Genomic DNA, 8,344 nt, shown 5'->3' with positions numbered 1-8,344 from the left:
TCCAACAGTCTAACATCTGCTTCCTTGGTCACTCTCTTCTCTGACCAGCACCCTCTTAGCTGCCTCACATAAAGGCCATTGTGAAGACTTTGTACTCAGATGATCCTGGAAAATCTTTCTATTCCAAATCATCATCTTAATATCATCTGGAAAGTCTCTCTTGCCACACAAGGTCACATATTCATAGATTCCAGGGATTGAGAGGTTGATATTTATAGGGGGAAAGGATGTGTTCTTCATCTTACTACAGCAAAATAAAGTCAGAGTGTATCAAAGAGAATTCACCTATGGTAGAATACAGTACTATGAGAGTAGAAACCCAACATTGAGTTAACCAATAGAGGGGAAAAATGATATAGCAACCGTATAAACATATTGAATAGAGCAAAGCAGCATAAAATAATGAAACAGTAACAGTTGTAAATTAAAATTTAACCAAAAAAACCGGAAGGGCAATCACAAAAATATTTTTCAAGGTACAAAACTTAAGCAACCAGATGGAATAAGTGAGAACTCTAAGACAAGACAAGTCAATGCAAAGAATATGGGAAATTTTAGGCTTGTATAAAATAGGCAGGCTTAACAAGTTATAACAGAATAAATAAACAGGAATCAGAAAGAAATAGAATGAAGCTTACGATTTAATCTTGTTATGTAAATATATATACTATACGGCAAGGGGTTGGGAAAGAAACAAACTTATAATGATTCAAAAATGATAGATTTTTTTTTAAAAAAAAGAAAAGCCAAATGATGCAGTAAACTATGGTTTCTGAAGTAAGTAGATTAAAAACTTTGTAATATGTCCAACTCTCAGGTAAATGTCTCAAAGTTAAAAGAGTGAAAATATTCATTGAATAACCATTTATGCTGTGTCTCACAAATATTATCATGTTAAATAATAAAGTCTCCATTTTCAAGATAAAAGAACTTATGCAGACAGGGTAAAAAAGATGTTTAATGGTAAGAAAGGATTTAATTTCACAGGATTGTTGTTGAAGTTGTCATTTTGTTTTCACCTCCAACCATACTTAATGCATGACCCTAATCCATCAAGAACACATTGTATCCACTGAGGTTAAAGATATTCTTTACTATATCAGCACAAAGTTTCACTGCATTCAACTTATTTATGTTTAGTTCTAAAGACAAATTTTAACTTTTGTCTGCTACTTTGCCATCTCCAATCAGAGAGACATAAAGAAGAAAATGAGATGGCTGCGCTCAGGAGCCCGGGAGGCGGTCGCTGCTGAGCCGCCCGCCGCCCCGGGCCCCAGCCGGCCCGGCACCGGCCCAAGGTCCCGGGACCGCCACCTCACGGCTCCCGGCGCGCTAAGGCTGCGGCCCGGACGCTTGCCTGTCTTGGGGAGCCTGGGCGCTGTCCAGCAGGGCGGGGCGGGGCGGCGCGGCCCGCCACCATGGAGCCCCAGCGACGGGAGCTGCTCTCCCAGTGTCAGCAGAGCCTGGCCCAGGCCATGACCGAGGTGGAAGCCATGCTCCGACTGCTGGAGGCCGCAGGAGCGCTGAGCCCCAGCGATGGAAGGCAGCTGGACCAGGCGGCGGGAGGCACCAAGGCGGAGCTGCTGCTCAAGCTGCTCCTGGCCAAGGAGCGGGACCACTTCCAGGACCTGCACGCGGTGCTGGAGAAGACGCAGCCTCACCTGCTGCCCATCCTCACCTGAACAGCAACGTTGGGCCGCTGCAGCCCGGCGAGGGCGCCGGCTCCACCTACAGTGTCCTGTCCATCATGCCCTCAGACTCAGAGAGCAGCAGCTCCCTCAGCAGTGTGGGCACCACTGGGAAGGTGCCGTCCCCGCCGCCCCTCCTCACCGACCAGCAGGCGAATGAGAAGTTGGAGAACCTGTCCATTCAACTGCAGCTGACGATCCGCCAGAGGAATGAGCTGCGCAAACGCCTGGCCTTTGTGACCCACCTGACGACCTTTGATAAGAGGCCCTACCACAGACTGAATCCTGACTACGAGAGGCTGAAGATCCAGTGTGTGCGGGCCATGTCGGACCTGCAGAGTCTCCAGTACCAGCACACCAATGCCTTGAAGAGGTGCGAGGAGGTGGCCAAGGAGACCGACTTCTACCACACACTCCACAGCCGGCTCCTGAGTGACCAGACTCAGCTGAAGGATGATGTGGACATGCTGAGGCGGGAGAACGGGCAGCTGCTGTGGGAGCGCAACCTACTGCAGCAGTCCTAGGAAGACATGAAGCGGTTCCATGAGGAGGACCAGATGGAGATCCGAGACCTCCGGCGCAGCAGCAGCAGGTGCTGAAGCACAACGGGTCATCAGAGATCCTCAACAAGCTGTATGACACTGCCATGGACAAGCTGGAGGGGGTTAAGAAGGACTACGACGCCCTGCGGAAGCAGTACGGGGAGAAGGTCGCCATCCACAACTCAGACCTGAGCCGCCTGGAGCAGCTGAGCGAGGAGAACCAGCGCCTACTGAAGCAGATGGAGATGCTGACCCAGCAGAGGGACACGGCCATCCAGCTGCAGCACCAGTGTGCCCTGTCCCTGAGGAGGTTCGAGGCCATTCACCATGAGCTGAACAAGGCCAAAGCCCAGAACAAGGACCTGCAGTGGGAGATGGAGCTGAGGACCACGCAGGTCAAAACCACAAAGGAGTCTGAGAAGTACAAGGAGGAGCTGGCCACGGTGCACAGCGAGTATAAGCTCATCATGAGCGAGCATGACCAGGTCACCTCTGAGCTGGATAAGCTGCAGACCAAAGTGGAGTTGGCCGAGTCCCAAGCTCAAGAGCAGCACATCTGAGAAGAAGGCGGCCAGCGAGAAGATGGAGGCACTGTGGCAGATCAAAGACCCGGTGACAATGGATGCGGGAGAGCCAACAAGGAGGTGGAGATCCTTCTAAAGCAGTGCAAGGCTCTGTGCCAGGAGCTGAAGGAAGCCCTGCAGGAGGGACAGCGAGGGACCCTTCTTTGGCAGCAGGGCCAAGTGCCGCTGGGGCTGGGCCTTCCAGGAGCTGGACAAGATTGTGGAGGAGCGCAACAGCATCCAGACACTGTGACAACCTGCAGCAGGAGCGCAAGTTAACCGCTTAAGGGTCAATGACTGGCTGCTGAGAATCAATGATGTGGACCTCATCTACAAGGACAAGTAAGTGAGCTGGCTGAGGCCCTGCACAGCCTGGATGACACTCGGAAACAGAAGAACGACGTCAGCCGGGAGCTTAAGGAGCTCAAGGAGCAGATGGAATCCCAGTTGGAGAAGGAGGCCTGGTTCCGGCAGCTGATGGCCCACACCTCCAACGACTCTGCCATGGATACAGATTCCATGGAGTGGGAAACAGAAGTCATCGAGTTTGAAAGGGAGACGGAGGATGTTGACTTGAAGGCACTTGGGTTTGACATGGCAGAAGGTGTGAATGAGCCTTGTTTCCCAGGGGACTGTGGCATATTTGTCACGAAAGTGGACAAAGGAAGCATTGCTGATGGCCGCTTAAGGGTCAACGACTAGCTGCTGAGAATCAACGATGTGGACTTCATCAACAAGGACAAGAAGCAGGCCATCAAGGCCCTCCTCAATGGAGAGGGGGCCATCAACATGGTCCTGCGGTGGAAGAAGTCCCTGGGTGGAAAGGTGGTCACACCCCTGCACATAAACCTCAATGGACAGAAAGACAGCGGCATCAGTCTGGATAGTGGAGTGTATGCTGCTGCTGTGGTACCCAGAAGCCCTGATGCCATTGGCAATCAATGGCATCGCACTGGACAACAAGTCCCTGAATGAATGTGACTCTCTGTTGCGCAGTGGCCAGGACTCCTTGACCCTCTCCCTCCTGAAGGTGTTCCCTCAGAGCTCCTCGTGGAGAGGCCAGAACATCTTTGAAAACATCAAGGACTCTGATTGGATGCTGAGTCTTTGGACCCATGGCCTGGAGGCCCAGGCTCATCACAAGCGGAACTCAATGCAGCACTACAGCTCCACGGAGACGGAGCTCTTCTGTGCTGGGCTGGAAGACAGGAAAGAGCGGGGCCCCCTGGAGGCAGCACCTCCTTTCTACACAAACTGTTCCCTGGGAGCTCCTTTCCTGTCTTCCCCCAGACCTGTCCCAGCACCTCCGAGCGCAGCCTGAGCTCCTTCCACTCCAATGCCTCTGGGGAGCGTGGCTACGGGCTGGTGGACATGCGGAGCAGGCGGCCCCTGCTGCCCTTTGAGACCAAGGTGGGCCCCTGTGGGGTGGTGGAGGCCCCTCTAGACAAGGTGGATTCTGAGGGCTCCAACAGCGGTGGGACCTGGCCCAAGGCCGTGCTCGGCTCCACAGCAGGGCCGGAGAAGCTCTACGTTTACAAGAAGCCAAAGCAAAGAAAGTCTATATTTGACCCAAACACTTTTAAATGTCCCCAGACGCCCCCCAAAATAGACTATTTGCTCCCAGGCCCTGGGCCTATTCACTTCCCCCAGCCCTCCAAGAGGATGGGGCCTCTGACAACCCCAAAGCCCCCCAGGAGAAGCGACTCCATCAAGTTCCAGCACAGACTGGAAACCAGTTCTGAGTCAGAGGCCACACTGGTGGGCAGCTCTCCATCTACCAGCCCACCAGGTGCCTCGCCCCCGGACACTGACCTCGGAGAACCCATGCATGCATCACCCCCTCGCTAGGCCAGGGTCCGCATCGCCTCCAGCTACTACCCCGAAGGGGATGAGGACTCCTCCTACCTGCCAGCCAAGAAGTCCTGTGATGAGGACCTCACTTCCCAGAAGGCAGATGAGCTGGGGCAGAAGCGCCACCGGCCAAAGTCTGGGCCTAGTTTTCAGCCCGACCTTGCTCTGGTAGTGATTCCTGCTCAATTCCTGGAGGAGCAGAAGTGCATCCCAGCTAGTGGAGAACTCTCCCCCGAGGTGCAGGAGTGGTCCCCTTACTCACCAGGGCATTCCAGCCGGCACGGGAACCCCCCCATTCTACCCCAACAGACCATCTGTGGGAACTGTTCCCCGGAGCATGACCCCCAGCACTGCTGTGAGCTCCATCCTGCGGAACCCCATCTTGGCCCCTGCAGCTCTCCACCTGTGCCCCAAGATGCTGGCCCTCAGGGCTTGCCTCCCAGTGTCCAGCACCAAGGCCGCCTGAGCCTGGACCTCAGCCACAGGGCCAGCAGTGACTATGCTGAGTTGAGAGCCTCCCATGGGTCCTACTCGCTGCCTTCCAGAGCCCGCCTCGGGTCTTCCAGTAACTTGCAGTTCAAGGCAGAATGCATTAAGATCCCATTAACGCCGAGGTACCCTCAGTCTGTCATGGGCTCTGACAGAGGTTCATTGTCACATTCCGAATGCAGCACCCCTCTGCAATCGCCCCTCAACATTGACACCCTGTCCACTTGTAGCCAGTCCCAGACCTCTGCCTCTACGTTGCCCAGGATTGCTGTCAACCCTGCATCCCTCGGGGAGCGAAGGAAGGACAGGCCTTACATGGAGGAACCACGCCATGTGAAGGTACAGAAGAGCTCAGAGCCTTTGGGCATCTCCATTGTGAGTCGAGAGAAGGGCAGCATCTACATCTCCAAAGTGACCACCAGCATCATTGCCCACCAGGCTGGCCTTGAGTATGGGGACCAGTTACTTGAGTTCAATGGCATTAACCTGTGGAGTGCCACAGAGCAGGAGGCCCGGCTCATCATAGGGCAGCAGTGTGACACCATCACCATCCTGGCCCAGTACAACCCACATATGCACCAGCTTGGCAGCCACTCCCACTCCAGCTCCCTCCTGGACCCTGCCGGTGCCCACGTCACTCTCCAGGGCAGTGGTAGCACCACCCCAGAGCACCCCTCTGTCATTGATCCGCTCATGGAGCAGGATGAAGGTCCTGGCACACCCCCAGCCAAGCAGAGCACCCCCGCCCCAGGATCATGGGAGATGCCAACAAGAAGACCCCAGAACCACGCATTGTCTTCATCAAGAAGTCCCAACTGGACCTTGGGGTGCATTTGTGTGGTGGGAACCTGCACGGGATGTTTGTGGCCGAAGTAGAGGATGACAGTCCTGCCAGGAGTCCTGATGGCCTGGTGCCAGGGGACCTGATCCTTGAGTATGGCAACCTGGATGTGCGCAATAAGACGGTGAGGAAGTCTACATGGAGATGCTGAAGCCTGAAGGTGCAGTACCGCCCAGAGGAGTTCACCAGGATCAAGGGCCTGCCTGGTGACAGCTTCTACATCAGGGCCCTATATGACCAGCTGGCCGAGGTGAAGCATGAGCTGAGCTTTAGGAAGGACAACATTCTCTATGTGGAAGGCACCTTGCCCCAGGGCAGGTTCGGGTCCTGGATGGCGTGGCAGCTGGATGAGAACGCCCAGAAGATCCAGCGTGGGCAGATTCCCAGCAAATATGTGATGGACCAAGAATTCTCCAGGAGGCTCAGCATGTCTGAGGTCAAAGATGACATTAGCGTCGCCAAGATGCTGTCAGCAGCCACTCACCAGTCCTTCTTTCAAAGGAAGCACAAGCACAAACGCAGTGGGTCCAAAGACGGGAAAGACCTCCTGGCCTTGGACACCTTCTCCAACGACTCCCTCCCACTCTTTGAAGATTCAGTGAGTCTGCCCTATCAGCAGGTCCAGAAGGTGGACTGCACCTCTCTGAGTCCTGTCCTGATTCTGGGGCCTCTGTTGGATGTGGTGAAGGAAATGCTGATAAACGAGGCTCCTGGCAAGTTCTGCAGATGCCCGCTGGAGGTGATGAAGGCCTACAAGCGGAGGAGAGGCCATTTTGATGTGACCACGGTGGCTTCAATAAAGGAGATCACAGAAAAGAATCGACACTGCCTCTTGGATGTCGCCCCCCCACGCCATCGAGCGCCTACACCACATGCACATCTACCCTGTGAACGTCTAGAGCGTTCGGGTCCCTGGGTAAGGGTCGCAAAATAACCAGGACACAGGGGATGCAGAGCAAAGGCAGCAGTTGCGACTGCATGCTGAGATTTATTTGCAAGTTCCTTTTATATTCTTCTTCTAACAAAGCAAGCAATTCTTCAATAACACTTTACCCACATTGCCCAAATATCATGCCTCAGCAGGTACACAGAGCTAAATTCAGATCGTTCCTGTTTATTTGATAAGTACCCTCCCAAAGTTCTTTGTAGACATTATCTAATCCTCTGAGGATGCATTTGTTTCTTTAGAATGTACTGTTCCCAGGACAAGTATGCAGGAAGCTTCTTCCTCCTAGCCAAACCATGCAGAACTTGTGACTTGCGATAAGGGGAAGAGAACTCTTTCTCCTCCTAACTGAGGTCTGCCTCAGCTGACCTAAATCGCAACCACAGCTCTTACAAAATGTCAGGCCTGAGGGAGCTAAACTCTGCACACTCAAACCCCAACATACCCCATTGTCATCTTCATCCACTACAAGAGGGCCAAGCACATCAAGGAGCAGAGAGATCCCATCCACCTGAGGGACAAGGTGACACAGAGGCATTCCAAAGAGCAGTTTGAGACAGCTCAGAAGATTGAACAGGAATACAACAGGTACTTCATAGGGGTGGTCCAGGGAGGAGCCCTGTGGAGCATTTGCACTCAGATCTTGGCAACCGCCAATCAAGAACAAAATAAAGTCCTGTGGATCCCCGCTTGCCCACTCTAGGGGAAGTGGGCACCAGGAGGCGACTGGACCGCCCACTGGTGGGGAGACCAGCTTGCTCTTCTCCAGCAACTGAAAACAGAGATGGGCCTGTTTATGGACATGCAGGGGAAGGATCCAGACCAGGACTCCAGAAGCCCCTCCTTTGTAGACAGAGGGGGTTGGCGGCTCTGATCTGGGCCCAGGCCGGCAGACCGCTCCTCTCACATGAGCTTTAAGACAAAACAAAGCAGAAAACGCAAAAGACTTGATAGTGGGGTACAACACCCACCTTCCTATAGCCAGCCAATCAGTGATGCTGCACAGAGAGCCTTTCAGATCACACGTTTACAAGCCTTTTCTAAAGTATCTGGTGGTTATGTTTAGGTGGTCGCCTCATGCTGCTGGTGCCCACCCCACCCTCTCCCCCCCCCTTGCTTTAGTTGGGGGGTGGGGCAGGCTGTCCCACCTCAGGAGGTTCTTGTCAGTGGGACCAGAGCTTGGGTAGACTTCCTGCTCCTCAGAGGCGGTACCTCTCCTGGAAGGACATCATCACTTCAGGTGCTCAGACTGCTGGAGATGGCAGAACCAGTGCCTGGGTGGGGTCAACTCACCAGCACTGCGTTTTCCTCCCACACCCGGGAGGGCAGCTTGGGCATCCACACAAACTCACCTCTTGGCCTTTCCCTCCTGTTCCTCCACTCCCCAAGCGCTCATCGGTCTCCTGACTCTTCTCCAGCTGTAT

The 8,344-nt window shown here is 53.8% G+C and overlaps 1 pseudogene across 1 annotated transcript; it reads left to right on the top strand.

The window, feature by feature from the left end:
* The first annotated feature begins 1,408 nt into the window (after positions 1 to 1,408).
* Positions 1,409 to 7,623, top strand: LOC308645620 (disks large homolog 5-like; annotated as a pseudogene). Its single transcript has 3 exons — positions 1,409 to 3,067; positions 3,141 to 6,861; positions 7,369 to 7,623. The product of its transcript is annotated as a disks large homolog 5-like (transcript).
* The last annotated feature ends 721 nt before the right edge of the window (positions 7,624 to 8,344 follow it).

Source organism: Spermophilus citellus, assembly GCF_964194105.1.
Source record: "Spermophilus citellus genome assembly, chromosome: 1".
Taxonomy (NCBI): domain Eukaryota; kingdom Metazoa; phylum Chordata; class Mammalia; order Rodentia; family Sciuridae; genus Spermophilus; species Spermophilus citellus.
Note: the sequence above shows the minus strand (reverse complement) of the source record. Positions and strands in the feature narration are given on the sequence as shown.